Below are 22,500 nucleotides of genomic sequence, written 5' to 3'. Positions count from 1 at the left end.
CGTTCTCCATTACCTCAGATGTTTCCCCCGAGACGACCAACACTGACGGACGGATGGAAAGTGTGTGTGTTTATAACTGTGTGTGTGTGTGTGTGTTAAAGGTGTGTGTGTGTGCGTGTGTGTGTGTGTGTGTGTGTGAAGTGCTGATGGATTATGGGAAACCCTCTGGATGGTATCAAACCAAAGACTCAACAACAGCTCAACACCTCGACAGTCCAAACAGCACCAGACCTGATCTGGGAGCATCTGTAGTTTGTTTTAGTCGCCCTGCACGCCCAGACGGGTGGAGCTACAGATCACAGCGTCTCTGGCAGTCGAACACGAACTCTAAACTCTTATTATTATTATTATCTCCTTCTTTAGGCTGCGTTTAGAGAGAAATCTTTAATATCACGATACGATCTTATTGCCATTTTAAACATTTTGCAATATGCTGAGTATTGCAATAAGATATATATATCGCATTATATTCTGCAAGTTTGTCAACATCCGTTTGATCTAATAGACCCTTTTACAGCCGACGTCGAGCATGATTAAGCTAGTAAGACACGGTTGGTAGCGATGGATTCTGAGCTGAGAGACACAGACAGGAAGTCAGACAGGATTGACAGGCGGACTTGTTTTTTCATGGACTTCACATGAGAAATATAAAACTATATTACATCATTTACATGGATTTACTGTTTTCTAACAGGTACTATGACTGTGTACAATAATCTAAGCCCCGCCTCCTCACTAGAGCCCCGCCCCCTCACTAGAGCCCCGCCTCCTCACTAGAGCTCCCTCTCCTCTCTAGAGCCCCGCCTCCTCACTAGAGCCCCGCCCCCTCACTAGAGCCCCACCTCCTCTCTAGAGCTCCACCTCCTCACTAGAGCCCCGTCTCCTCACTAGAGCCCCGCCTCCTCATTAGAGCCCTGCCTCCTTCTCCTCCACATCACAGCCAGTTTATTCAGCCTCTGCAGAGCTGCTAGAAACCATAGAAGAAGACTTGTACAGTGGCCGCCGCCGCCGCCGCGCTGACCTCCGACCCTGTTGATTTGCAGCGTGGTGCTTCTGAACAGGAAGTTGAAACTTAAGTGAATTTAATAGCAGGACTGGGAATAGATGGAATAAAATGGCCCTCATCAATATTGATGCTGTTCTGTTAATTAGACTTCACATCTCCGACTCACAGAAACACACTGAGGGCACTGTGATTGGACCGCCGCCACCGCCGCCATCACCACCGCCACGCCGCCACCGCCGCGTCTCTGTGTGTGTGTGTTAGGACAGACTGAGGGCACCAAGCATTGGACAACAGCCACTGTGTGTGTGTGTGTGTGTGTGTGTGTGTGTGTGTGTGTGTGTGTGTGTGTGTGTGTGTGTGTGTATGTAAGTGTGAATGTGTTTAATAAGAAGGTTTCTCTCTGTGTGTGTTGAAATAAATCAGTGTGTACATGCTTGTAGCCCGACAGTGTGTGTGTGTGTGTGTGTGTGTGTGTGTATGTGTGTGTGTGTATGTGTATGTGTGTGTGTCCATCGTTGAATGAATCCAGCCAGGTCCATCTGTTTGGCAGGAGACATGAATGTGAGGCCATCTGTGCTCTCAGAGTGTGTGTGTGTGTGTGTGTGTGTGTGTGTGTTGGCCCTGAGGTGCAGTGTGTACGAGGCAGAGGTGATAAGAGCATACATAGTCACACACACACACACACACACACACACACACACACACACACACACTGATCCCAGCTTGTCCTCTATGAGATGTGAGAACTTCAGTTAATGATCAGTGTGTGTGTGTGTGTGTGTGTGTGTGTGTGTGTGTGTGTGTGCGTCTGTGTGTGTTTCTGACAGCTGATGCTCACTGCTACACACTCCAGGACAGAAGATGAAGATGAAGAAGAAGATGAAGAAGAAGATGAAGAAGATGAACATGATGAACATGAATAAGAAGATGAAGAACATGAAGAAGAAGATGAAGATGAAGAAGATGAAGAAGAAGATTAACATGAAGAAGAAGATGAACATGAAGAAGAACATGACGAAGAAGATGAAGAAGAAGAACATGAAGAAGATGAACATGAAGAACATGAAGAAGATGGAGATGAAGAAGAAGAAGATGAAGAAGAAGATGAACATGAAGAAGATGAAGATGAACATGAAGAAGAACATGAACATGAAGAAGATGAAGATGAAGAACATGAAGAAGATGAAGATGAAGAACATGAAGAAGATGAACATGAAGAAGATGAAGATGAACATGAAGAAGAACATGAACATGAAGAAGATGAAGATGAAGAACATGAAGAAGATGAAGATGAAGAACATGAAGAAGATGAACATGAAGAAGAAGATGAACATGAAGAAGAACATGAACATGAAGAAGAACATGAACATGAAGAAGATGAAGATGAAGAAGAATATGAAGAAGAAGATGAAGTAGATGAAGAACATGAAGAAGATGAAGAAGAAGATGAACATGAAGAAGATGAAGAACATGAAGAAGAAGAAGAAGAAGAAGAAGAAGAGATGATGAATAAAGAGAAGAAGAGTAGAGGGAGGTTGTAGAGGGTTGCAGAGGAGAGAAGAAGAATGAAGGAGGAGATGAATTGATCTGAGGAGACACTCTCTCTCTCCCAGCTGGCAGCTCAGGAATAATAAACGCTCAGAGTTTATTTTCTCAGCGATCGGAGCTGAAGGAAGATTTGGACCAACATCCACATGACCTTCAGAGTGTGTGTGTGTGTGTGTGTGTGTGTGTGTGTGTGTGTGTGTGTGTGTCCTGCCCCGCAGGATAAACACACACTCAGAAGGTAACGTACACACACAGGACCAGCTGGTAACACACACACACACACACAGTGCTGACCTGGGCCATGTGATGAAGCTCTGAGATGTGACTGTTGGTGCCGTCCAGCTGCACGCCGTCACATCAACACATTACATTACTATCTCACTTTTACTGCTCGTGTTTTTAAAGTAACATGAAGCCTTCAGTTCAGCAGCTGATAAACGTCCTCGAGTGATGTCACTTGAGTCAGCGGCGGTTGGGTCAGAAGACTACAAGTCTGGAGTCAAGATTGCAAAAATGTGGAGGTGTGGATTTAGAAAGGAGTGAGACCTCTGTAGACGGCTGCGTTAGCTGCTAATTTTTTTTCCAATTTTTTTTCAGACATTTATAACATTTTTTGAAAAAGAATTTTCAGACATTTTTCTGACTTTTTTTTCACCTTTTTCGGACTTTTTTAACTTTTTTTCAGACATTTTTAACTTTTTTTTCGGACATTTTTTTAAAAATAATTTTCAGACATTTTTAACTTTTTTTTCGGACATTTTTTAAAAAGAATTTTCAGACATTTTTCTGACTTTTTTTTTGCTTTTTCAGACATTTTTTCACCTTTTTCTGACATTTTTAACTTTTTTCAGACAACTAGCATACTGGTGCATTCACAGCAAGAGCGAATTCTTAATATTTAATGAAGTAAAAATAACATAACTACACTCATCTGTACGTGTTTATGTCTCTGTGTGACATCATGCTGATAGCACGGTGAAAAACGTGGATGAAGAAGGAAAAGGAGAGGAAGAAGGAGGAGGAGGTGATGAAGAGAAGCAGGGAGGGAGGAGGAAGAAGAGGAGGAGAGATAAGACTTCATGTAGGTCTTATGAAATGTCTGGTGTTGTGAAACGCTGACACAAACTCAGATTATCGTGTTTTTATAGCAGATAGTTTAAAACAGATGATTAAATGGAGTTTGTCAACATTAATTAACTGATGGTGGAAAAATACTCCGATCCTTCAGTTCACATACAAACAGAACATTTTAAAGGGCTGTGCTGAGTTTGGAAAGAAGTGAGAGGGTTAGTTCAGATTGTTTGAAGTGGGGTTGTATGTATTGTAATGTATTGTATACTCTCATGTTCTGACAGGTTAAATTACTGGTTTGTGAAAGTGAATTTTGTGTCTGGTGGCTCTGAAGAGATAACAGCTTCAGTTCCCCGTCAAAAAGGGCTGTCTGACAGCGAGGTAGTTCTCCAGATCAGTATAGAAAATATATACTTTAAGTCTTTTTAAGCTCTTATGGAAACAGGGAGAGTCGGCGGAGATCTGTGGGATCTTTCTTTTGACATCTCAAAGTCTGAAAAACTAAAATAAATCAACAAGAAGGCCAGCTGATTAAGGATGCACACAATATTAGTGTCATTATGTTGACATGTTTATAAAGATGGAAACACACTTTAATTTGAAAGTTCATTCGTGATCTTGGAAACGGCAACAAGCTCATCACGAGGTCCATTTTATAATTCAGACATTTTTCGGACATTTTTTTTTGGACATTTTTAACTTTTTTCAGACATTTTTTAACTTTTTTTCAACATTCTTTTTACTTGTTTCGGAATTTTTTTTAACTTTTTTTCAGACATTTTTTTTTCTAATATTTTTCAGACTTTTTTTCAAACATTTTTCGGAATTTTATTTTTTACTTTTTTCAGAATTTTTTTAAAACTTTTTTTCAGAATTTTTTCTGAACTTTTTTTTACACTTTTTTTCTGATATTTTTTGGAAATTTTACTTTTTTTTTTTTTCCAAAACCCTTACTTTAGTGTTGTAAATTGATTTCCAATAATAAATATATTCATACATTTGCACAATGCAGCATATTTGTCCACTCATATGTTGATAAGAGTATTAAATACCGGACAAATCTCCCTTTAAGGTTCATTTTGAACAGATAAAAATCATGATTAACTGTGGACAATCATGCAAGTAAGCAAGATTTAATATTTGAATTGATTGACAGCCCTAAAGGACACTAATATTGTGTTCATCCTTAATCAACTGGCCTTCTTGTTTATTTATTTTCAGACTTTGAGATGTCAAAGAGAAAGCACACAGATCTCCGTCGACTCTCCCTGTTCCTATAAGAGCTTAAAAAGACTAAATGTATATTTTCTATAGTGTGCAGAGCTGCTGACAGACAGACGGACGGACAGACAGACAGACGGACGGACAGACGGTCAGCTCGGGCAGACGTGACCCCGTCAGCTCCATCTGCAGTCGTCCTCCATGTTTAGTCTCACCATATATTCTCTACTGTATATATAGACACATATAGACGCACACAGACTGAGTGCCAGCAGCACCGAGGCTTCCTTCTTCACCTCCATCTGTCTCCTCCTCCTCCTCCTCCTCTTCCTCACCCCCCTCCCCATGTTTGATTCACAGCCAACCTCAGGTGGAGAACGGGGGGGAGGAGGAGAGAGAGAGAGGGGAAGTCAAAGAGAGCAAGAACATCAATCTAACTGACCTTCAGACTGATGGAACAATAAAAACTAAATGTTAACAAACTGAGGTGAGAATGGAAAAAACATATTAACTTCATATTAGTCCTCTACTTTATTAACTAGAACTAGAACTGCTGTTGGTCTGCTTCAGACTACAAGACTTTGAAAATCAAACTACTAAACCGATTTCAGACCAGGTTCACTGGTTACAAGATTATGAAATGCCGTTTCCGTGGCGACGCATTGTTTCGCGATGAAAAAGGAAGTTGTTTTTGAGGGTTTATGGTTGCTAACAAACAAACGAAACTTGGCATACTCATTAAATGTGCTAGAATGTCTTAATGTACCAAGGGGGCCCCCTACTAAATTGCAATGAAGCAGCCCTCGCGGTACGTTTAACTTGGATGTACGAAATTTGGTAGGCACATATAGAGTTAAAAAAAAGTCTTTTGGGGCCATTTTTTTCAGACATTTTTAGGACTTTTTTTTTTTTTTTACTTTTTTCTGAAATGTTTCCTAAATTTTTTACTGTTTTTTTCGGATATTTTTCGAACATTTTTAACTTTAAACTTTCGGACATTGTTTCGAATCTTTTTTAAACTAATTTTCAGACATTTTTTTAAACCTTTTTTTGGGACATTTTTCTGAAGTTTTTCGAACATTTGATACACAACAGATCTCGGATCAGGTTCACTGGTCACAAGATTATACTCAATTCAATTTATTTTTTATATAGCGTCCAATCATAACAGAAGTTATCTGGAGACTCTTTTCATACAGAGCAAGTCTAGACCGTACTCTATAAATATAAATAATATATCACGTACTTGATTAATCGGCATGTGGTGAAAGTATCAAACGTCATAACACTGAATGGATTTACACGACGAGTCACAGCGAACGTCGTGTTTGAGAAAAGAAACGTGGATTAATTTTTAATCTATAGGAAAAATCTATATCATCAGACATAAAGTGAGTGACCCACATAATTATCTAGAGAGCAACAGAGTGAACTCAAATAAGTAAACTAGAATATGATTCCTAGAAAGAAATGGAGGAACAATCATATCAAATGTTTTCAGTCTGATAGTAAAAGCAAACAAATGGAGAGGAGTTGTGATAATCTTAATATTAAACTTGCCATAACTGATTCAGCTCGGTCTCACCAAATGTTTTTTGTTTTGCGTGTGACATAAATAAATGTGACATAAATTGATATTTCTGTTTTAATTTGCTTCGTTATTTATTTACCTTTGTATTAACTCACTTATTTATTTACTCTTCTGTTTAATTATTCCTTTTATTTATTTATATATTTATTTTTATTAATCTTTAAATTTATTTATTTATTTTTGCATTTATTTAAATTTTTAATTTTGGCATTTATATTTTATTTATTTTATATTTATTTGTACTAATCTTTAAATTTCTTGATTTATTTATGCATTTATTTTATTTTAGATTTTTGCATTAATATTTTATTTATTTTATATTTATTTTTAAATGTCTGTATTTATTTATGCATTTATTTCTGTCTTTATTTTTGCATGTCACCCCTTATTTATGTCCATGGAGCTGGAAGGGAAAGGTGTAAGGAAGGAGGGGAGGATATAAGAGATGAAGGAGGGAGGGAAGGATGTAGGAAGCGAGGGAGTGTTGGAGGTATATTTAGGAGCGTGACAGATTGTGTTTGAGTCTCTCCGTCTTTTTATCTGTCTGCTCCCATCAACACCTTTATTGATAGACGAGGAGGAAGAGGAGGGAGAGAGACGAAGAGGAGGACGACCAGCTTATTTTTCATCCTCAACTTCCTGTTGTCTATTTTCATGAAGCGTCGGGTCGGTGTTTGAATAAAACAGAGAGGAAGAGTGTGAGGAAGAGGAGGGTGATGTTTTGGGTGGACTGTCCCTTTAAGAGCAGATGGCGAGGACTTGGTGCACAAAAGGTTCAACAGCTTTCAACTTCCTGTCCGTCAAAATCATCATCATCATCATCATCATCATCATCATCTGAAGGTACTGACTGCTGCATCGAGTACAGCGGTGGAATAAGTACTCACCAAAATTGTTATGGCCAGAAACCAAGATGGCGACGGCCAGAAACCAAGATGGCGTTGGTCAGAAACCAAGATGGCGACGGTCAGAAACCAAGATGGTGATGGCCAGAAACCAAGATGGTGTTGGCCAGAAACCAAGATGGCGACGGCCAGAAACCAAGATGGTGATGGCCAGAAACCAAGATGGCGTTGGCCAGAAACCAAGATGGCGACGGCCAGAAACCAAGATGGCGACAACCAAAAGCCAAGATGGAGACAGTCAGAAACCAAGATGGCGACAGTCAGAAACCAAGATGGTGATGGCCAGAAACCAAGATGGCGATGGCCAGAAACCAAGATGGTGACAACCAAAAGCCAAGATGGCGATGGCCAGAAACCAAGATGGCGACAACCAAAAGCCAAGATGGAGACGGTCAGAAACCAAGATGGTGATGGCCAGAAACCAAGATGGCGACGGTCAGAAACCAAGATGGTGATGGCCAGAAACCAAGATGGTGACAACCAAAAGCCAAGATGGTGATGGCCAGAAACCAAGATGGCGACAACCAATAGCCAAGATGGCGACAGTCAGAAACCAAGATGGTGATTGCCAGAAACCAAGATGGCGACGGTCAGAAACCAAGATGGGGATGGCCAGAAACTAAGATGGCGACGGCCATAAACCAAGATGGTGACAACCAAAAGCCAAGATGGTGACGGTCAGAAACCAAGATGGTGATGGCCAGAAACCAAAATGGTGATGGCCAGAAACCAAGATGGCGACAGCCATAAACCAAGATGGTGACGGTAAGAAACCAAAATGGTGATGGCCAGAAACCAAGATGGCGACAGCCATAAACCAAGATGGTGACGGTAAGAAACCAAGATGGCGACGGCCAGAAACCAAGATGGCGACGGCCAGAAACCAAGATGGTGACAACCAAAAGCCAAGATGGTGACGGTCAGAAACCAAGATGGTGATGGCCAGAAACCAAAATGGTGACAGCCATAAACCAAGATGGTGACGGTAAGAAACCAAAATGGTGATGGCCAGAAACCAAGATGGCGACAGCCATAAACCAAGATGGTGACGGTAAGAAACCAAAATGGTGATGGCCAGAAACCAAGATGGCGACAGCCATAAACCAAGATGGTGACGGTAAGAAACCAAGATGGCGACGGCCAGAAACCAAGATGGCGACGGCCAGAAACCAAGATGGCGACGGCCAGAAACCAAGACGGTGATCGCAAAAAAAACAAGATGGCAATAACCAAAAACCAAGATGTATTCAAATCTTTTACTTCATTCATATCAAATGTTTCTTGATTTCTAAGTGTGCGGGAGGTTCAGTGTATTTACATGTGGTACTATACATTTATAAATTTAGGCAGATTAATGGAAGAACGATGTTATCTCTGACCTGGAACTGAAAGGGCAAAAAAAACATAATCAGTCTTTCCAGAAACAACTCTGACGTACATAAAGCACATAAAACTAAATCCTGGCTGAACACCAGCAGGAAATATGTTTATTTGGATGAAGTGACCCTTTAAAAGGGAGTAAGACATGAGTCAGATTTATGAACTGTGTGTTTCTACACCCTCACCTCAACCCTCTCTGCAGGGTTTCATTGTGATTTTAAAGTCTTTCTCAACAGTTTATTTCTACAACCCTGCTTCTCTACTCCACTTTTATTCTGAAATTGATCACCGATAACGTTGTTTCCTGTCATCATTAAATCCTCCCTGTCAGAAAGAACCACAGTGTTGTTGACTCTGGATCAGCAGCAGGATTACGGAGGCCTCGGCGCTCACACTGGAGCTCTTTGTGGTAAATCCAGGTATCAGTTTGCCTCCTGGGTTACCTGATGATTTCACTAATCTGCTGCTAAGTGGTTAAGTAGCTCCGATAGCTGCTAGCTAGAGAGATAGTGTAAAACATGTGCTCGGGTTTGATCATTGTTTTGTCCTGCAGTGACAACTCTTGTCTACCCGCCACCCGGCATCTAACTGGCAGTGAGAGTTTACAGAAACACTGATGTGCTTCGGTACTTTAGTAGCTCCTCATAGCGAAGAAATCTAAACCATGAGACACTACAAATGTCCTCGTGTGTAATTTTAGGCCATTTTCTATATATGTCGTCCTCCAAACCAAACCAAGATGGCGACGGCCAGATACCAAGATGGCGACGGCCAGATACCAAGATGGCAATGGCCTAAAACCAAGATGGCGATGGCCAGAAACAAAGATGGCGATGGCCAGAAACCAAGATGGCGATGGCCAGAAACCAAGATGGCAATGGCCTAAAACCAAGACGGCGATGGCCTAAAACCAAGATGGCGATGGCCTAAAACCAAGATGGCAATGGCCTAAAACCAAGATAGCGATGGCCAGAAAACCAAGATGGCGATGGCCAGAAACCAAGATGGCAATGGCCTAAAACCAAGATGGCGATGGCCAGAAACCAAGATGGCGATGGCCAGAAACCAAGATGGCAATGGCCTAAAAACCAAGATGGCGATGGCCAGAAACAAAGATGGCAATAGCCTAAAACCAAGATGGCAATGGCCTAAAACCAAGATGGCGATGGCCAGAAACCAAGATGGCGATGGCCAGAAACCAAGATGGCAATGGCCTAAAACCAAGATGGCGATGGCCAGATACCAAGATGGCGACGGCCAGATACCAAGATGGCAATGGCCTAAAACCAAGATGGCGATGGCCAGAAACCAAGATGGCGATGGCCAGAAACCAAGATGGCAATGGCCTAAAAACTAAGATGGCGAAGGCCAGAAACCAAGATGGCGATGGCCAGAAACCAAGATGGCAATGGCCTAAAACTAAGATGGCGATGGCCAGAAACAAAGATGGCAATAGCCTAAAACCAAGATGGCAATGGCCTAAAACCAAGATGGCGATGGCCAGAAACCAAGATGGCGATGGCCAGAAACCAAGATGGCAATGGCCTAAAACCAAGATGGCGATGGCCAGATACCAAGATGGCGACGGCCAGATACCAAGATGGCAATGGCCTAAAACCAAGATGGCGATGGCCAGAAACAAAGATGGCGATGGCCAGAAACCAAGATGGCGATGGCCAGAAACCAAGATGGCAATGGCCTAAAACCAAGATGGCGATGGCCAGAAACCAAGATGGCGATGGCCAGAAACCAAGATGGCAATGGCCTAAAACCAAGATGGCGATGGCCAGAAACAAAGATGGCAATAGCCTAAAACCAAGATGGCAATGGCCTAAAACCAAGATGGCGATGGCCAGAAACCAAGATGGCGATGGCCAGAAACCAAGATGGCAATGGCCTAAAACTAAGATGGCGAAGGCCAGAAACCAAGATGGCGATGGCCAGAAACCAAGATGGCAATGGCCTAAAACTAAGATGGCGATGGCCAGAAACAAAGATGGCAATAGCCTAAAACCAAGATGGCAATGGCCTAAAACCAAGATGGCGATGGCCAGAAACCAAGATGGCGATGGCCAGAAACCAGATGGCAATGGCCTAAAACCAAGATGGCGATGGCCAGATACCAAGATGGCGACGGCCAGATACCAAGATGGCAATGGCCTAAAACCAAGATGGCGATGGCCAGAAACAAAGATGGCGATGGCCAGAAACCAAGATGGCGATGGCCAGAAACCAAGATGGCAATGGCCTAAAACCAAGATGGCGATGGCCAGAAACCAAGATGGCGATGGCCAGAAACCAAGATGGCAATGGCCTAAAACCAAGATGGCGATGGCCAGAAACAAAGATGGCAATAGCCTAAAACCAAGATGGCAATGGCCTAAAACCAAGATGGCGATGGCCAGAAACCAAGATGGCGATGGCCAGAAACCAAGATGGCAATGGCCTAAAACCAAGATGGCGATGGCCAGATACCAAGATGGCGACGGCCAGATACCAAGATGGAATGTCGTCCTCCTAGTCAGTGATGGCTGACGGATGTGGTGTTGTAAAACCATCTCCGGTAAAACCGTCCGATCGCCGCATTGCAGCTGTTTAATCATATGCTTAGTAGCACCGACTGGCGCTAAACCGGAAGAACTACCACAATTGCGTTTGAACCGGAAGTGAAACATGGTCAGATATGGGTTGAAATCCAGAGAAAAACTTGTTATCAGTTATCCGATAAGTTCATTAACTCATACAGTAACAGGAGTAATGTAATGACTCTTTTCACACCTCTCTGTGTGTCATTGTACCTGTGTGTACAACAATAACAACATTAAGCTAGCTGCTGTCTCATTAATCAAACTGCTCCTTCTCAGACAATAGCGCTCGATTAGCTGTTAATCTGGCGGCCACTCGGCTCTAATTAGCTCCCTGCTGTAATTAGCGGCCTCATTGTTCGTGTTCAACCTCCACGCACAACAATGAAGAGAAAAATGACTTCTAATGGCAAAAAAAGAAAATGTAATTAAGTTTCAGAGAGAGAAGAAAGAAAATTCAGTTTGTGTTGTTTTGGAACGTTTTTTAAAACACTCGTCAAACTGTTTGTCTTAAAACAGCAGAGAGTAAAAGAGGAAAATAAGAAGCTCTGATTCAAACAGCTTCTCCAGAGACCAAGGTCAAGAAAGGACGAAAACTAAAATTATGTTTTACTAGGACACCTCAGTCTTTGCTGTCGCCTAGCAACAGAGTTCTCATAACTTAAAAAACACCTGAGTGGCGTTCACGACGTACCTGATCCTCATGGTACGAGTCCACAGGAACGTTTTTATAGCGAGGGATCGCCTCTCTTCCCAGCATTGGATGCTTGATGGGCTGCCACGACGCAGCTGATTGGACGAACTCTTTCCCTCGTGTGCTGCTGCTCCCAGCTTTTAAACTGGAACCAACATGGCGGCTCATTTGGAAATTTTCTTTAAAAGTTTCTAGGGAGTTTCTAGAGGCGGCGAGTCGGTTGCAAAAAAACAAGATGGCGATGGCCAAAAACCAAGATGGCGACATCCAAAAACTACGATGGCGACGGCCAGAAACCAAGATGGCAACAGCCACGCCCCCAGTATGCATTGCACAGCTGCTTACATAGACAATGAATGGGAAGCGTGGAAAGGATGGACGCTGTACCATCACAGGTGTTGATGACGAGTCCCGTGTGAAGGCATCGCCACAGTAAATCTCCAGTTGAATATTTAACTGTGTTTATTTGTTCCTTTGTTTTAATATTTTTTACGATGTGTTTACCGACGACGACGACGACGACGCTGCTCATTTCGTTTACCTGCTCTTCACTTTGTTTTTACACTTCAGCTGCGGGAAGTGCCATCCACTGTCATACTCACACAGATAGACATGTATGTAGCCCTGCTGTGATGTATATGAGGGCTCCGTCAGGGCCGGGTTAATAGCCCAGCTGTCAGTGTGATGTGCATACCTGTGTGTGTGTGTGTGTGTGCGCATACCTGTGTGTGTGTGTGTGTGTGTGTGTTAATAATAGCTTGGTAGCTGTCATTGCAGATGAGGGGTGTGTGTCAAGAGAGCTTTAAATGCTCCTCATCAACCCGTTCGACGACGCACAGAATGACAGGCCTGCAGAGAGTGTGTGTGTTAGCATGTGTTAGCATTTGTTAGCCTCTCCTATGAGAGCTGAAAATGTGTGTGTGTCGTCTCTTAAGTGGAAAACATCGTGCTGAGCAGAAAAGCAGCCCGTGTCAAACTACCCATCATGCCGCATGAATGGCCCGACTCTCTCTCTCTCTCTCTTCCTCGTTGCCGGCGCTATTATGAAAGAGCGAGCTGAAATATTATTATTCTGCTGTTATTAAGCTGCGCCGACATGTCAAGTTTGAATCATTAGCTTCTCCCTCAGAAAAACACCAAAGACTGTATTCACACAAAAACACCCCAAAATACGCTTTTCATCACAAAAACATAATTTGTCTCTGAACAAATGTTCCATTTCTTCATTTTTATACTGAACCATAAAGTTGTAACACATGAAGGTTTCCTCCCCTCCCTCCTCCCAACCGTTATTCCTTCTTTACCATCCTCTTTCTTTCCTTTTTGCAGTCATTTCTTACAGTGTGAACATACTGCAGGCTTAAAGACAGTATTCAGTAGAAACACAGTTTATAGTCTCCATCTTTACTGCTGTTTATCCTCTCATGGCTGTGGTGTCTTTACCAACCTGATCTCATGGAAGGCGTATAAATAGCAATGGCGCCGACAGGAGAACCGCCTGCCCGATTACCTTTAACGACTGTAGTTCCCACGCGCACACACGGCGCCTCACAGTCTACTCAGCGAGCGAGCGAGCGAGCAAGAAAGAGAGACTGATTCATGTTTGTTTGCACTAACGTTACCGATACAACACCACAATAAAACTCTGATTAGCCACGTATTTCAACTAACCAACAACAGCCAGCTAAAAATATATAGGATACAATATATTCAGAAGTGCCTTCATATTACTTTTAAGATGGCGTCGGCCAAAAACCAAGATGACAATGGCTAAAAACCAAGATGGTGACGGCTAAAAACCAAGATGGTGACGGCCAGAAACCAAGATGACAATGGCTAAAAACCAAGATGTAGATGGCCAGAAACCAAGATGGCGACGGCTAAAAACCAAGATGGAGACGGCCAGAAACCAAGATGGCGACGGCCAAAAAACAAAGATGACAATGGCTAAAAACCAAGATGGCGATGGCCAGAAACCAAGATGGCGACGGCCAAAAACCAAGATGGTGACAGCCAGAAACCAAGATGGCGATGGCCAGAAACCAAGATGGCGACGGCCAAAAACCAAGATGGCGACAGCCAGAAACCAAGATGGCGACGGCCAAAAACCAAGATGGCGACGGCCAGAAACCAAGATGGCGACGGCCAAAAACCAAGATGGCGACAGCCAGAAACCAAGATGGCGACGGCCAAAAACCAAGATGGCGACAGCCAGAAAACAGATGGCAACAGCGAAAAACCAAGATGGCGATGGCCAGAAACCAAGATGGCGACTGCCAGAAACCAAGATGGCGACGGCCAAAAACCAAGATGGCGACAGCCAGAAACCAAGATGGCAACAGTGAAAAACCAAGATGGCGATGGCCAGAAACCAAGATGGTGACAGCCAGCCACCAAGATGGCGACAGCCAGAAACCAAGATGGCGACGGCCAGTAACCAAGATGGCGACCTTGCTGCAGTTTCCTGCTCCTCGGAAGATGAACCTTATTGATTTCAGTGACCCCTGATCTTTCTAATCGCTAAAATTGGCGCAAAAAATATCAACCTTTCTTGGGCAGGCTGCCGTGAGCACAGTCCTGCTCTCCAGAGGATGAAGCGGTCACGATTCTGGTGACCTTCCACTGACCTCTATAAGGGCTGGAAGGGATTCGGCCTCTTGCCCAAGAGCACTTCGCCAGGACAAACCACGAACTCGTGACCTCCACCAGGACCAGCTAATGTTTCCCTGTCAGTGCGTTTGAGCAGCAGCTCGTCTAAACCCCCCGACTCCTCCAGCGGAGCCCCGCGGCGCCCGGAGCAGCCGGTGTCAAAGTAAGCCGTCAGCCGGATGAATGGCCTGCAGCCTTTTGTTCTCCCCAGCTATTAAGAAAGACCACGCTGAAATATTATTATTCTGCTGCTCCGAAATATGTCAGATTAAATCGTTACCTTCGCTGAGCCACACACAAAAGGCACAAACACTGAAGCACTTTACAGGCCGAGTCCAGGATGTTTTTTGAGTTTTCTGAAATATTATTATAAAACCATTGTTAAACTGCTCGGCAACATGACAGCTTAAATCATCACCTTCAGCGGCGGAAAAATAAAAGGCGCACATGTGCTGCCGAGATTTTAAAGTGTAACACCGGAGTAATTTGGGCTCTTTGAATCGCCGCCAACAGCAGGTTGCACGACTGCATAACCCAAAACGTCGCCACACAGCAGCCTGTCTGTCCATAAATAATAACAGTTTAGGCTTTTAATGTGTCAGAGAGGGAACAGGAAAGGCCTCCATCTCTTCAGTCAGGATGAAAAACGCAGTTTGAAAGCATACAGCTTGTGTAACATGATGTATTTCCCTTTTGAAACAGAATGGTGGCGATGCACAAAGGAATATTGAAGTGTTAACTAATTGGATATCAGTTAGGGAGAGAAACGCAGTCTGGTTACTAATTTTGTTGAACACCAGGTGACAAAAAATGTAGATTTAAACAATCGTCTAAAGTTGGTTAAAGCTAACTCAACTAAGCTTCCCCCAGTGACTCTGTAAAGGCGTTTTTTTCATGATGGTCAGCACGAAATCAATTCGTATGTAATCCACGTAATTGTGAACCGGGAAGCATAAAGAGCAACAAACGCCGTGTAGGGCGGAGGTCAGGGTGGATGGGTGGGTCAAAAAACAACACTATTGGTGCCCCGTGTGAGGCAATAAATACAGAAGTTACGTGACAAATAATACGAATAATAATACAAACTGATTTTGGCGGATATATATATATATATACTTTTCGTAGGTATAGCTATAGAACAACCTGAACAGTTTCTGCAGTGTAATGAGTATCGCAGCCTCGTGGTGCTGCTGTGGACTTTTAGTTTTGTTAAAGGAAAAATATATTTTTTTTATGGAAAGCCGTTAAGGAGAGCGGAACGAGGAGGGCCGAAACAAAGACGGCAAAAAAAGGTTTGCAGGCTCATGGGAATCCAAACAACTATTTTCGCTCAACTATTTCTAAACAAAACATTTTCTGGATTACCCTCCCGTGAAGAAATGTGTTGTTTGCACGCCTTCCACGAGCCCACGAATGGATAGAAGAAATTTAGAAAGTTTTTTTGGACGTTTTATATCCTTTTTTTTGCTTTCGTTCGGCCTCCATCAAAGTCTGTTTGCACTGATATGCTTTGAATATTCTCCTTAAAGCCGTTAGATAGATTTTCTGGGACTATAAAGAGCCTCAGGAGGTAGCTTATATTTTGTATTTTTTGGTGTCCTTGGTTGTGTTTTCAGCAGCACGTTTTGACACCTGGAATTAAAGGAAACTGTTGATGTGAATATTGTGGATGCTCGGTGTTAACGGATGCAGCTTGGAGCAGAAACGCTGAGAGTTTCCCTGCAGACTCGTCCACAATGAAACTCCACAGAGAACACCAGATATTACCACAGTTGGCTCAGGCTGCATTTTCCAATACAGCTGTCTCTGTGTGAGCCAAGTCTCTAGTGGGAGCCGCGAGTCCAACTGGCTGCTTAACAATAAACTCGTCGCCGTCAATCAGCCAATCACTAACAAATGTCACCTTGTTTTCAGCTGCACGCGCTCAGTACTTCTCTTCGTCTGCGGCCTCTCGCTGTCAGTTTGCAGCTCTCAAACTGCCAGAAAGCAGAAAAAAGCAAGCTTTGTTCTTTAAATCAACCATACCGCTGTTTATTTTCTATCCAAAGCCGACTGAAGCTTTTTAAGATTGACAAACTCATTTTTTCTGTTAGCTTCCAGACTTCCAGTGGTGTCCTTTTAGTTCAGTACCGTGTGACAATCAACAGGCAGACACTGAGAAGTTATAACACTGCTGGAGGTGTGGTGTGAAACAGATAAAAACATTTCATTTTTATCATCTGAGTAGATCATTATCTGCTGCCAGACAACCTTACAACCTCAGCAACTGTCCCCGGAGTGTAAAACATTACATAAACCTGCAGTAAATAAAGGAATCATAAGTAAATATAAATAACAAATGACGAAAACACAACCTATGTAGACAGATGTACGGATTCAAATCAGAGGTGGACCAAGTATTCAGATTCTTTACCTCAGTAAAAGTACTATTACCACCTTGAAAATACTCTGTTGCAGTAAAAGTACTAATACCACAGTGAAAAAATACTCTGTTACAGTAAAAGTCCTGCTTTGAAAATGTTCCTTCAGTAAAAGTATGTCAGTATAATCAGTATAATATACTTAAAGTATTTAACAGTGACTTTTATACTATTATATATTCTATCATTAGATTATTATTACTTGTGCATTAATGTGAAAGCAGGATTTTTACTGTTGTAGTTGGTTGAGCTGGAGCTCATCTCGAACTATTAACTAATGATTATCTGGATATTGGATTAATCTTTTTTAATTAATTAATACATTTTTTCAGACTTTTTTTCGGACATTTTTCAGACTTTTTTTGGAAAAAAATTGAACTTTTTCAGACATTTTTTGGACTTTTTTCGGATTTTTTTTCAGACTTTTTTTTACAATTTTCTGACAAAAACCCTCACACCTTCACATATCTGGAGGTCAGAGGTCAAGGGACCCCTTTGAAAATGACCATGACAGTTTTTCCTCGCATAAAATTTAGCATAAGTTTGGAGCGTTATTTAACCTCCTTCACTACCAGCTAGTATGACATGGTTGGTACTGATGGATTCATCAGGTTTTATTGTTTCATATGATACCAGTAACTTCCCTCCAGCTTTAAAACTGAGGCTGCTAATTTGCGATTAATCACTATTAACTATTATAATTGATCGACAACCCTAATTTGAATCTTTCAGACGTTTTCTATAAGTCCAGTCTTTCTTTGATATATGATTAGAATATTATTCCTTCTCTAATGTGACATTTTATCAACAACTATCTAATCTAACTCCTGGTATTTATCTCGTCTCTCCTCTCCGATGCCGTCTCAGACATATCAGACGTGTAAACTGTAAAAACTTTTTCCTCTCCAACTTCTCCTTCGGCAGTGAAAACGTGACTAACGGTGAACATTAGCAGTGAAGCTGTCAGCAGACTTAATTAATCAGACTGATTTGGTGCAGCAGAAGTACAGTGATTTGAAAGATTGCGGTGCGTTCGAGGAGTTTTTCAAGAGGAAGTTTCTGATGGTGAAAGTGCAGATTTTATTTCTTTTTTTTTCCTCTCTCCTTCCAAATTGCGAGTAGAGAGGCGTGCTCACATCAGCGCTCACATTTCCATTTTACACTTCAATCATTTCAGCTGATAGAGTTATAAAAGAGGGTCAACAGCAGGAGACATTAGTGGTTAGAGACGGGTTATTAGTAGATCAGGGAGAGGGATTCAAATAAGATAATATCAGCGTCAGGTCAAAGGTCACAGCAGCCAGATGAGAGATGAAGTGGAGGAAGAACATGGATGGATTACTGAACGGGCCTAACGGTGACAGAACCAGGGGTCCAAAACCAGGGGTCCAAAGTGTCATGGACCTCCAAGATGTCACGTAGAGATGCATGATGGCCACAAAGAAACACAAAACAACCACAAAGAGACATGAAGCGTACATCTAAAGACACAAATTGACTACAAAGAGACTCAAAACAGCCACAAAGAGACACAAAATGACCACAAAGAGACACAAAACAACCACAAAGAGACACAAAACAACCACAAAGAGACACTAAACAACCACAAAGAGACACTAAACAAACACAAAGAGACACTAAACAACCACAAAGAGACACTAAACAACCACAAAGAGACACTAAACAAACACAAAGAGACACAAAACAACCACAAAGAGACACTAAACAACCATAAAGAGACACTAAACAAACACAAAGAGACACTAAACAACTACAAAGAGACACTAAACAACCACAAAGAGACACTAAACAAACACAAAGTGAATCTTGGTTGATATACCACTTAGGATAAAACACCCTAAATTGACCTACAATTGTTTTGGTGTTTTAAGTAAAACTTTGAACGCAGGACTTTTACTTGTAACAGAGTATTTCTGCACTGTGGTATTACTACTTTCACTGAAGTAAAACACCTTAGTACTTTTTCCACCACTTCTCAGTTTCATAGCTGTTTTATTCTGACTGCTCAGTGAAAACTAAAATATTACTACTAATACTCCCTGTATAACATGACCTGTGGTGACCTCTAGGATAATCACAGCCTCATGAAACTTTACAGCCACAAACTAGAGACCTAGAGCATTCAGAGGATGGATGAATCAGACTAGAGACCTAGAGCATTCAGAGGATGGATGGATCAAACTAGAGACCTAGAGCATTCAGAGTATGGATGGATCAGACTAGAGACCTAGAGCATTCAGAGGATGGATGGATCAAACTAGAGACCTAGAGCATTCAGAGGATGGATGGATCAAACTAGAGACCTAGAGCATTCAGAGGATGGATGGATCAAACTAGAGACCTAGAGCATTCAGAGGATGGATGGATCAAACTAGAGACCTAGAGCATTCAGAGGATGGATGAATCAGACTAGAGACCTAGAGCATTCAGAGGATGGATGGATCAAACTAGAGACCTAGAGCATTCAGAGGATGGATGGATCAGACTAGAGACCTAGAGCATTCAGAGGATGGATGGATCAAACTAGAGACCTAGAGCATTCAGAGGATGGATGGATCAAACTAGAGACCTAGAGCATTCAGAGGATGGATGGATCAAACTAGAGACCTAGAGCATTCAGAGGATGGATGGATCAAACTAGAGACCTAGATTGACTTTTTCTGACATTTTTCGTCATTTTTTTTAACTTTTTTCGAACATTTGTCGGATATGTTTGGACATTTTATTTTACTTCTTTTTCACTTTTTCTGGACATTTTTCGTACTTTTTTCACATTTTTTTCTTACATTTTTTCTTTTTCTTTTTGATGGCTTTCCTAGCTAGCCTGACAATAAGGGGTTTTCTGCTCGCCATCCATTCGCCGAAAAAATTCTTGCAGAAATCTCAAAAAGTTTTTGATCCTCAATCACAGCATGTCTTCTTCTATGGTGTTCCTCGAGGTCTTGGTGTCTTAATGTGGGATTTTAGAAGGATTATTGATCATTTTGATCAATTCTCCAGTGGTAAAAAAATGGTTAAATTTAGCACCAAATCTGTGGAACAAATGGTATCAACCCACAAAACTGACTTATGAGACATAATAGAGCACGAGGATGGTCATCATATACTTCTATCATGATGTTCTAAACCCTTATACACTCTCACTATTGATTTTAATTTATTCACACAGTGCTGAACTGCATCTCAAATTAATCTCCAGGTTTCCAGCTTTCAGATGATGTACACCACGTCTGTGTGACGTCTACTGTTGACCTGCTGTCTCCTCCTGAACACCCCCCGGACGCCCTGAAGAAGAGGGCGGGACGATAGAGAGGTTAACTGAACCAGCAGCACTAAAGCTGCAGTTTGACAACCGACGACTCAATATGGCTGCTGTGTGTGTGTGTGTGTGTGTGTTTTGAAGGTCCAGACACACGCACACACACACACAAACACACAGACACACACACACAGTATGGTCCTGAACACCTGCTGCCCTCTAGAGGCCGCTGACTGACGGGTCGATCAGTCAGGACTCATAGAAACCTGTTTACACCTGAGAGACTCAGACTCACAGCGTGGCCCTGTTTACCCGTTTACACTAGTTTAATGGTTTTATGAAGTAAAGTCTCTGTTTTCATTGTGTTTTATTAATGTTATTTATCATTTAGGGTTGTGAGCAGCTGACGGACACTTTAACAGCTGGAAGAGGGTTTTCATTTGTTGTTTTTTAACTAAATAAAAAGCTGAAAATGTTTCTTATTTTGTTGTTTATGTTTATGGATACAGAGAAAAAGAAGCTACACATATAATATTTAATCATATTTTATATTCACCTTTTAAACTCTTATAGTATTATATAGTATTTGTAAAAGAGAAGTATATAAATAAAGTTTTTTTTTCCTCTAAACTGGCTCATAAAATAATTCAATAAAGTTTTTAATGATGGGTTTAAAATGACTGAATGGTGACCTGAACAACTGAAAGAGGAGGTGATGAAGAGGAGGAGCAGGAGGAGGAGATGAGGAGAAGGAGATGAGGAGAGCATGAAAGGGAGGAGAAGAGGAAGATGGAGAGGATGAGGGAAAAGAAGGAGAAAAGGAATCAGGGAGGAGGAGCAGGAGTTAGGAGAGAGGAGGTTAGGAGAGAAGATTGAGAAGATGAAGGAGGTGAAGATGAGGAGGCTGGTTCAGGAGGAGAAGTTAAAAAGAAGAGGAGACAGCAAAGGAGGAGAGGAAGAGGAGAAGGAGATGAGGAGAGGGCAAAAAAGGAGAAGAAGAGGAGATGAAGATGAGGAGGCCGGTTCAGGAGGAGAAGTTAAAAAGACGAGGGGACGGAAAAGTCTCCTTCCCTTCATAACCTCCTATCCTCCTCTTTCCTCCTCTCTTCTCCTCCCTTATTTCCTCTCCTCTCCCCTCCCCTCTTTCTATCCTCCCCTCTCTCCTCTCCTTGTTCCCCTCTCCTCATTTCCTCTCCCTATCTCCCCTCTCTCCTCCTGTCTCCCACTTACCTCCTCACCTCGTCTATCCTCTCCCTCTCTCCTCTCCTCTCCTCCTCTCCTCTTTCCTCTCCTCTCACCTCCTCTCCTCTCCTCTCCTCTCATCATCCCATCCTCTCTCCTCCCCCGGTCTCCCCCTCTCAGTGGGGGTCCAGTATTGTCCCGGTCCTGGTCTCTCTGTGGGAACAGCTCCTCTCTCCCCTCTCTTCTCTTCTCTCCTCTCTCTCCTCCTCTCTCTCCTCCTCCCCTCTCTCTCCTCCCCCTGGTCTCCCCTTCTCCTCCCCCGGTCTCCCCCTCTCAGTGGGGGTCCAGTATTGTCCCAGTCCCGGTCTCTCTGTGGGAACAGCTCCTCTGTTTGTCGGCCAATAGGTCCAATTCATCCGAGGCCTTTTTAGAAAGACCAGCACCACAAAAGCCAACGGGAAACGACCCCCCCCCCCCCCCCCCCCCCCCCACACCCTCCTCACCTCCTCCTCCCCCCCTGCTGCCGATCAACGTCTCCTCACCCCCCCACCTCCCCCGAGGAGGCCCTCTAAGTTTGTTTAAGAGATTGAGGGTCCAGAGAAAGAGACAGAAAGAGAGAGGACGCAGAGAAAGCGTCCGCCCATTAAGGTAATTATATAGAGCCAGTGTCCCCGTGAGGGCCCTTAATTGATGTTAATGTTTGTCTAATTGGGGGGACTGGGGGTGAGGAGGGGGAGGGGAGGGGGGAGGCAGAAAGGAGGAGGTGAAGGTCCTCCTCAAAAGGTCCTTCTTCCTCACAGGACAAGGAGCACTTTTCAGTCCTCCCTCCTCCTCTCTTCTTCTCTTCTCTCTGTCGTTCACACCTTCCCACAATGCCTGTCACCTCCAGCTTTCTCACATTACCTTTTCTTAACCCCCCCCCCCCCCCCCCCCCCCCACCCCTCACCCTCCACCTCCCCCCGTCCTCC

At 42.9% G+C, this 22,500-nt stretch overlaps 1 long non-coding RNA gene across 2 annotated transcripts in view; it reads right to left on the bottom strand.

Annotated features, from left to right (window-relative positions):
* The window catches only part of LOC119504307, a 75,070-nt gene that overhangs the window by 27,372 nt on the left and 25,198 nt on the right, over window positions 1-22,500 (bottom strand). The window contains exon 4 of one of the 2 annotated variants that reach the window (XR_005210540.1): window positions 8,586-8,721. The exons of the other annotated variant lie outside the window; for it this stretch is intronic. This is a non-coding gene — a long non-coding RNA (uncharacterized LOC119504307). Of the gene's footprint in view, window positions 1-8,585; window positions 8,722-22,500 lie in introns of those variants that run through there. 2 annotated transcript variants of the gene reach the window in all.

This window comes from Sebastes umbrosus, chromosome 16, assembly GCF_015220745.1.
Source record: "Sebastes umbrosus isolate fSebUmb1 chromosome 16, fSebUmb1.pri, whole genome shotgun sequence".
NCBI lineage: Eukaryota > Metazoa > Chordata > Actinopteri > Perciformes > Sebastidae > Sebastes > Sebastes umbrosus.
The sequence above is the reverse complement of the archived record's forward strand: the minus strand, read 5'-3'. Positions and strand labels throughout refer to the sequence as shown.